Here is an 8,623-nt window from a genome sequence, read left to right as displayed (position 1 = left end):
CTGCCGTATAGAGATCCCTTCCAGGAAGGAGGAGTCTTGGAGAAGAGAAGACTTGGGGGCAGAGAGAAGGGGAGGGTGGACCTGAGGGAAGTGCCTGAAAATGTCTGCGTGGTAAGTTTTGGCTCAGCCCAAGGGAAAACTTGCTCACGGTCCCGCCCTTGGAGATGACTGCCTGTGGAAGCAGAAGCCATCCTGTTCAGGGCCTGGCAGGATTGGAGGACAGCTGAGATGGCTTTCAGTTTTGAGATTCTGTGGAATAAATAACATCCCCTGGTATCGTGAGGCCCTACCCAGGGGGTAACCTGGAGAAGTCCCTTCTGTTGGACCCATGCCTCAAGCCTAGGATTCACATCTTGAAGCTTTGGTCACGGGCTTTCTGCTACTGTATCACTTCTACCTCTGCACACTTACCCAGATTCCAGCCTCAGAGCTTTGAGTTAAAGCACTGGAGGTTATCACTCCGGTTACAAACACCCAGTGGTCATTCAGGCAATGTGTTGGCAAACTTGGCAACCCGAGACTCACAGCTCTGAATGCCACCAAGTAGGCCAAGCTTTGGTAAGGCCTGGATAGTGTGTCTAGCACTTGGGTGCCCACTTCTCCCTGGCTGCTCAGAGTCCCACCTCACCCTGTCTGCCCCGGCTCCACTGTCATCCTTCCCCTCACCAAGTCCTTATTCCACATGTTCACTGGAGGGAAGATGAATTTAAGATGCACACGCATGTTACAGAATGGGGGAGTTTTGTGAAGGACCTCAGAAGCTTCTGATCCAGCCCATCCCTGTAACGTCTTTGATAAGGGATCACTTTTATTTAAATAAATCCAGGAAGGGAAAACCCACTGGGGGCTTCCCATTCTGTTTTGAGGCAGCTTGAATTGTGCAGAAATTGGCTAGATGTGAATTTGCCTCTATCTTTCACCCATTGCCCCCAGTTATACCATCTTTGGTTGCTAGGACTTGGCACTGAGTGTACAAAGAAAAAGAAATACAGGCCCTGCCCCCCAAAAGTTTGATATATTGTGAGAAACTATATATATGTGTGTGTGTATACACATACATATGTATACATACACACATACACATGTAGATAGATGCGTTTGGAGATCTCCATACATATGCACATACATATATATGGATCTGTATGTAGGTAGTAAATACACAATTTGGGGGAGGGGTTGGGAACATTAGTGCCTGGGTACATCTGTAGAGGCCAGCCTGAGCTGTGTTGAAGTAAGCCAGGGATTCCAAGAGACAGAAGTGGGGAAGAAGAGCATTCTGGGCATGAGGGACCACAGGAGATGGGCTGTGTACTGATTCAGTGTCCATCCGGTTTGGCTAAATTTGAGGTGTATGAGGTAGAAGAATGAGAAATTAGTCTCAAAATGTTGGAATCAGATTTTCAAGGGGAAATGTCAGGGAAGAGTCAGTTCTTCTCTAGGGATGATAGGAACCATTAAAGCAGATAAAGGATGTGGTTGTACCTGTGATTTAGAAAATGTCAACTTGGGAACTCTGAAGGATGAATTGAAGAGGGGAAGATGAGAGGCAAGGGGACCAATGAGGAGACTTGCAATAGTCCAAGTGAGAGGAAATGAGGCCCTGAGTTAGGGTGTGAGCCTCAAGGAGACATGTTAAAGATGATGTTGAGACAGACAAGACTTGGCAACTCCTTGGATTTGGGGGATGAGTAAGGGTACACAGGTGACAGGGATTTTTGAATCTGGGTGTGCTTAAGAGCATTTAGAAAGTGAGGTAAAGGAATTTTATTTTACTCCAGGGCCAGGGGGAGAAGATAAGTTCTGTTCTGGACATGTTGAATTTGAGATGTCTCCAGGGAATACAGGTGGAAACACACCTTTAATGGAGCTTGAGAGGTGGTAGGGTTGGAGGTCAAAAGACTTAAAAGGCTGGTAGTGTAGATTTGGGAAGCATCTAAGAAGTTAGTTGAAACAAAAAAAATTTTTAAGTAACGGGATGGTTTACTTTAAACCCACATAAATCATCAGCTTTTGTATATATCACCAACAAAACTGTGCAAGAAGTGATAAATACTTCATTTAAAACAACTCTGGGGGCAGCTAGGTGGCGCAGTGGATAAAGCACTGGCCTTGGATTCAGGAAGGAAGACCTGAGTTCAAATCCGACCTCAGACACTTGACACTTACTAGCTGTGTGACTCTGGGCAAGTCACTTAACCCTCATTGCCCTGCCCCCCCCCAAAACAAAAAACAAACAAAAAAAACTCTAGACACTTTAAAATACCTGGGATTCCTCCTGCCAAAACAGACAGACACAGGAACTATATGAACAAAATTATAAAAAACTTCATACAAATAAAAATCAGATTTAAATAATTGGAAAAATGTTCATTGTTCATGGGCCAATATAATAAAAATGACAGTTTTACCTATGTTTTACACACACACACATATATATATACATACATACATACATATATATATGTATATATATATATATGTATACATTTGTTCAATGACATCCCAATGACAAAAAAAAAATTACCGAGTAAGAAAAAAACGAAATTCATTTGGAAGAATGAAAGGTCAAGAATATTAAAGGAATTAATGAAAAAATGTAAAAGAAGGATGTTTAGCAGTACCAGATCTTGAACTATATTATAAAGTAGTAATTATCAAAATTATCTGGTACTGGCTAAAAAATAGAAAGGTATATAAGCCGAATGGAGTAGACATACAATTTACAGCAGCAAATGACTTATTGGAACCTTGTGTTTGACAAGTGTACAGATTTAAGTTTTGTTTTGTTTTGTTTTTTATTTTTGGGTGAAGCAGTTGGGGTTAAGTCACTTGCCCAAGGTCACACAGCTAGTTAAGTGTCAAGTTTCTGAGGCTGGATTTGACAGATTCAAGTTTTGGGGATAAGAATTATTTGGTAAAAATTATTGGGAAAACTGGAAAGCAGATTGGCAGAAATTGAGCATAGACCAATATCTTATACCATTTACCAAGATAAGGTCAAAATGGATACATGACCTAGATATAAAGGGAGATATTAGAAAAAAATTTGAAGAATCTGGAACATATTATGAATAGGTAAACAATTTATGAATAAAGAGCATTGGAGGGGGCAGCTAGGTGGCACAGTGGATAAAGCACTGGCTCCAGATTCAGAAGGATCTGAGTTCAAATCTGGCCTCAGGTACTTGACACTTACTAGCTGTGTGACCCTGGGCAAGTCACTTAATCCTCATTGTCCTGCCAAAAAAACCAACCAAACAAAAAAAAAAACCAATGTAGGCAAGATTAGAAGGAAAGCACAAAATTGGGGGAGAATTTTATAAACAGTTTCACAGATAAAAGTTTCATATCTCATATATATAAAAAACATTGTCAAATCTATAAGAATACAAGTCATTCCCCAATTAATAAATGGTCAAAGGATATGAACACAGTTTTCTAATGAAGAAATCAAAGCAATTTATAGTCATACAAAATGCTTTAAATAATGATTAGAGAAATGCAAATTAAGACAACCTTGAGATATTTTATACCTATCAGATTGGCTAAAATGATTGGAGAAAGTGACAAATGTTGGAGGGGATGTGGAATAATTTAGATACTAATTCACTGTTGGTTGGAACTGTGAACTGATCATTTTGGAGAGCATTGTGGAATTATACCCAAAGAGTTATGAAACTACCTATAGGGGGCAGCTAGGTGGCACAGTGGATAGAGCACCTGCCCTGGAGTCAGGAGTACCTGGGTTTAAAGCCGGCCTCAGACACTTAATTCAGACTTACTAGCTGTGTGACCCCGGGCAAGTCACTTAACCCCAATTGCCTCACCAAAAAAAAAAACAAAAAACTGCCTATAGGGAGACAGAGACTGGGTTTGGAGATTCAAATACTCAGATGGAATGGGTCAGTGCTTTGGGAAGACCAGCTGCCCATACTCTTAAGTCCAGATTAGCCTGGAGGGGTTCTGGTATCTCCTTCAATTATACCAGAACAGGTTGGCAAAGGGTGAGAGTTGCAGAGATTTGGAGCTACTCTTCCCTGTGATAAAAAGGACAGTAGAAAAGATCATACCCACTTTTGTTGGAGTCCCAGGAAACCATCCTGTCTGTCTCTCCAGATGGGTGAGAGGTTTTCTGGTCTTGGGTAATATGAGTTGTGTCCAAACATGGGAAGTAACCGAGAACAACTCGGTAGATTTTTCATCCCTGATCCTCCCCTGAGTCGACCTATGGTGGTATTGTGGTGGAAGATCAACCTTACCCCCTAACTGGGCTGGGACTTGTGGGTTGGTGTGGCCGGCCACCCTCTTTACCATGGCATCCGAGCATTTCTCCAAATCTGAGTCTAAATCAAGAAAGAAACACAGCCCAGAGGGGCAAAAAGGGTCATCTGATGCTCTAATCTGCCTAGATAGCATAGGATTCACAGATTTAGACCAAAAGGCAGAGGAAATATTCAATAAATAGAATGAGAGGAGCCAAATACCCTTTGACCCAGCACTGGCACTACTAGACCCGTTCCCCAAGATGATTAGGGAAAAACGGAAAGAACCTATGTGTTCTAAAATATTGATAGCAGCTCTGTTTATGGTGGCAAAGAACTGGAAATTGAGAGGATGCCCATCTGGGAATGGCTAAATAAGTTCTGGTATATCATGATGGAATACTACTGTGCCATAAGAGCTGATGAGCTTGATGATTTTAGAAAAACATGGAAAGACTTTTCATGAAATTATGATGAACAAAATGAGCAGAACCAAGAGAATATTGTATACAGTAACAGTAATATTGTTCTTTTTTGTTTTTTCTGTTTCTGTTTTTGTTTTGGTTTGGTTTTGTGAGGCTATTGGGGTTAAGTGACTTGCCCTGGGTCACACAGCTAGTAAGTGTCAAGTGTCTGAGGTCAGATTTGAACTCAGGTCCTCCTGAATCTAGGGCCAGTGCTTTATCCACTGCGCCACCTAGCTGCCCCAGCAATATTGTTCTAAGAACAACTTTAGCCACCAAATCATTTTGACTAATATAAATACTCAGATTAACTACAAAAGACCTGAAGATTGTGAGAAAATAATGGCTTTGGGGATGTCCAGAAGATTGATTGGATTGATTTAGCTGATTGACTCATTTAGAGTTAACTTGATTGGAATTGTACCCTCAGGGGGTGTGTTCTCTGAATTCTGACCTCAGAACATTTGGCTCATGGACCACCCTCAAATGATGCTAGCCAATGAGCTTTGAGCAGTGTGGAAGGGCTACCTCTCCTCTGGACCCACAGGAAGTTTCCACTCTCAGTCAGTCTCTCTGAAGGGCTCGGAGGAGGACTTGGAGGAAGAAGCAGGCCAGGCTGAGCTCTAGGCTTGATAGGCCTTTCTTAAGTTTCTGAGCCACATGTTCTCTCTTTACTAATATTTGGTATGCTTTAATAAATGCTTAATGCCCAAAACTTGTGCTAAAGCTTCTTACTTTATAAGTAGCAATATATTAGAAACCCCAGCTAATTTTCCCCAAACTTGGGACAGAAATAAGGTGACCACATTTAATTTTACTCATGTAACGATTGGAATGACGCCACCTGCTGGAGACTTACTGTAGAAGAGTTCCGCCCATGAAGTGAAGGTCTTTGAGGGCAAGACCAGGAGTCTTTTCTTTGGCGTCAGGAAGTGACACTGGCAAGTGGGAGGAAGAAGGAAGAGACTGGCGCTTGGGCTCTCGCTCTTTCCTTTGGACTCTGGTGGAGAGTGGAGCTAGAAATGTGCTCTCCCTTTAATAGATAGATGAATCTAGGCCTTTCTCTCTCTCTTTACCAAATTCTTATTTTCCTTAATAAATGCTTAAAAGTCTAACTCTTGCTAAAGCTTCTAATTTATTGGCGACCACTCATTAGATTTTTTTTTTTTTTGCTGGGCAATGGGGGTTAAGTGACTTGCCCAGGGTCACACAGCTAGTAAGTCAAGTGTCTGAGGCTGGATTTGAACTCAGGTACTCCTGAATTCAAGGCCGGTGCTTTATCCACCGCACCACCTAGCCGCCCTGACCACTCATTAGATTTTAGACAGTCTAGCTAGAATTTTAGCCCTTAACACTCACCACAAGATGAAGGAAGATGCTATCTGCATCCAGAAAAAGACCTGAAAATAGAAGTATATATACTATGGTTTTACATATATACCTATTTATGTCTAATGGTAGTCATGGGGGGAAGGGAAAAAAGTTACATGATAACTTTATTATATTTAAACAGAAAAGCAAGTTGTACGTAAAAGACTTTTAGTTTAATGTGTAATCCTCTTTCCCCCCCCCTATTCTGCTTTGTTATGGAAATGCTTATTAAGTTCAGAATAAAAATTTTTTTAAAACAAAAAAGATTTGGGAGGCATCTGTATAAAAATGATCATTGAACCCATGGGAACTGTGAGGTCATGCTTTTGTTAGCAGTTAGATCACTAATAATTTTAGAGACCTTTTAATCAAATGCTGGGGATGTCATTTTGGTCCTCCTCAAGAAAGGACACAGCAAACAAGCAAGGGAGCAAGCAAGCAAATTGAGTGGGAGGTGAGGTAGAGGCAATGAATGTAAATTGCTTTTTTCTGGGAGTTTGACATTGAAAGGGAAGAGAGGGGGCAGCTAGGTGGCGCAGTGGATAAAGCACCAGCCCTGGAATCAGGAGTACCTGGGTTCAAATCCGGCCTCAGACACTTAACACTTACTAGCTGTGTGACCCTGGGCAAGTCACTTGACCCCAATTGCCTCACTAAAAAAAAAAAAAAAAAAAAAAGAAAGGGAAGAGAGGATGGTAATTTAACGGGGCGGGGCTTAAATTAATTTAAGGTCAAGTTAAATTATTATTTTTTTAAGAATGGGAGGGGGAAGGGGCTGCTAGGTGGCACAGTGGATAGAGCACCGGCCCTGGAATCAGGAGTACCTGAGTTCAAATCCAGCCTCGGACACTTAACACTTACTAGCTGTGTGACCCTGGGCAAGTCACTTAACCCCAATTGCCTCACTTAAAAAAATAAAAAAGATCAACTGGTCAAGATGATTTGTTGTTTGTCCTTCATTCTTGAAGAGGACCATGATGTTGGGGAGGTGACGTCATGACTTGCAGTGAATTGGACTTAAGTGAGGCAAGGCTGTGCAAGGTCACCAACCTCTCCTTCAGAGCCATCTGGGTCCAGTGGTAAGATACAGATCAGGATGACTGGAGATGGCCCTGGATGCAGTGGGGGACCTTGACTTTTTAAGCTAAGGCCTTTCACAGGTCACAGTTTGCCTGAAGCAATGCCCACTCAGTGAGTGAGGCTAGGTGTTGTTTGTTCTTCATTCTCAAAGAGGACCATGACATCGGGGCGATAGCATAACTTGCAGTGAATTGGATTTAAGTGAGGCAGGACTGTGCAGAGTCACCAGCCTCCCTTTCTCTTCCAGAGCCATCTTCTGGGTCCAGTGGCAAGATATACATCAGGACAACTGGAGATGGCCCCCAGTCAAGATTCAGAAGGCTAGAGGCAGAGACTAGAGTAAAGTGATGGCTTGGGAATACGGGGAGGGATGGTCTGGAATTTCACCATTCTTGATCCTAAAGGCAAACACAGGGTGGTGATCAAATGGAAAGTATAGCTTTCCTTATATGTGGCTGTGGTGGATATCAAAGGAGATGAGGTTTTGAACTTGGAAATCAGAATATCCACATCTATTGAAATCCCCAGGGGCTGAATTGACGACTGTGAGCCAGCTACTGAGTTCTGAGCAAGGAGGGAGCACAATCTAAAGTAGGCAAGTATCCAGGATGCAGGTAGAGTGCTAAGTCTGGATGGGTGTGAACCTTGAAGGTAGAGAGTCTACAAGTGGCAGTGAAGACCCAGGATCAGGCCAATTGTATCTGGGGCATGGGTTTCTCGAACTGGAGAAGATGGATGCAGTATTTTCTGGGTGGAGCCAGACTGGCCATTGCGCGGAGACACAGTGTAAGGGTAGCTTGCTGACAGAAGGAGGGGTTCCGGAGTGCACAACTGAAGTGGGGAGCAGAGAAGGGGATGGGGACTCTGCAGAGGTAAGGCTGAGGTAGCTTGGAAGGAGGTGGGGAGAAGGTTGCAAGGGGGCAGAGCAGTATCGCCTAGGTAGCTTCCCATTCCTAATCTTAGGCATTTCAGGAGAGAGGGTTTACTAGCCATGAGGGCAGAGTGTCTGACGGCTGGAAGGATGACCCATGGTGCACCTCTGACACCTCTCTCCCTACCCTAGGTAGCTATTGATTCCCCAAAAGCCTTTTACGGGGGCAGCTAGGTGGCGCAGTGGATTCAGGAGGACTTGAGTTCAAATCCAGCCTCAGACACTTGACACTTAACTAGCTGTGTGACCCTGGGCAAGTCACTTAACCCTCATTGCCCTGGGGGGAAAAAGCCTTTTACATTACTGCCAAGTTATATCCCTCAAGTAGTCTGTTTTCCAGGCTACATATACCTAGTCAATAGTGACCAAGCATCTCTGTGCCAGGCACTGTGCTAAGCACTTTACACATATCTCATTTGATCCTCAGGACAGTCTTGGAAGGAGATTGCTACTACCACGTCCATTTTACAGTGGAAGAAACTGAGGCCGACCCCTTAAGTCACTTTCCTAGGTCA

Source organism: Dromiciops gliroides, chromosome 1, assembly GCF_019393635.1.
Source record: "Dromiciops gliroides isolate mDroGli1 chromosome 1, mDroGli1.pri, whole genome shotgun sequence".
In the NCBI taxonomy this organism is placed as follows: Eukaryota; Metazoa; Chordata; class Mammalia; order Microbiotheria; family Microbiotheriidae; genus Dromiciops; species Dromiciops gliroides.
This window is presented reverse-complemented; position numbering follows the sequence as displayed.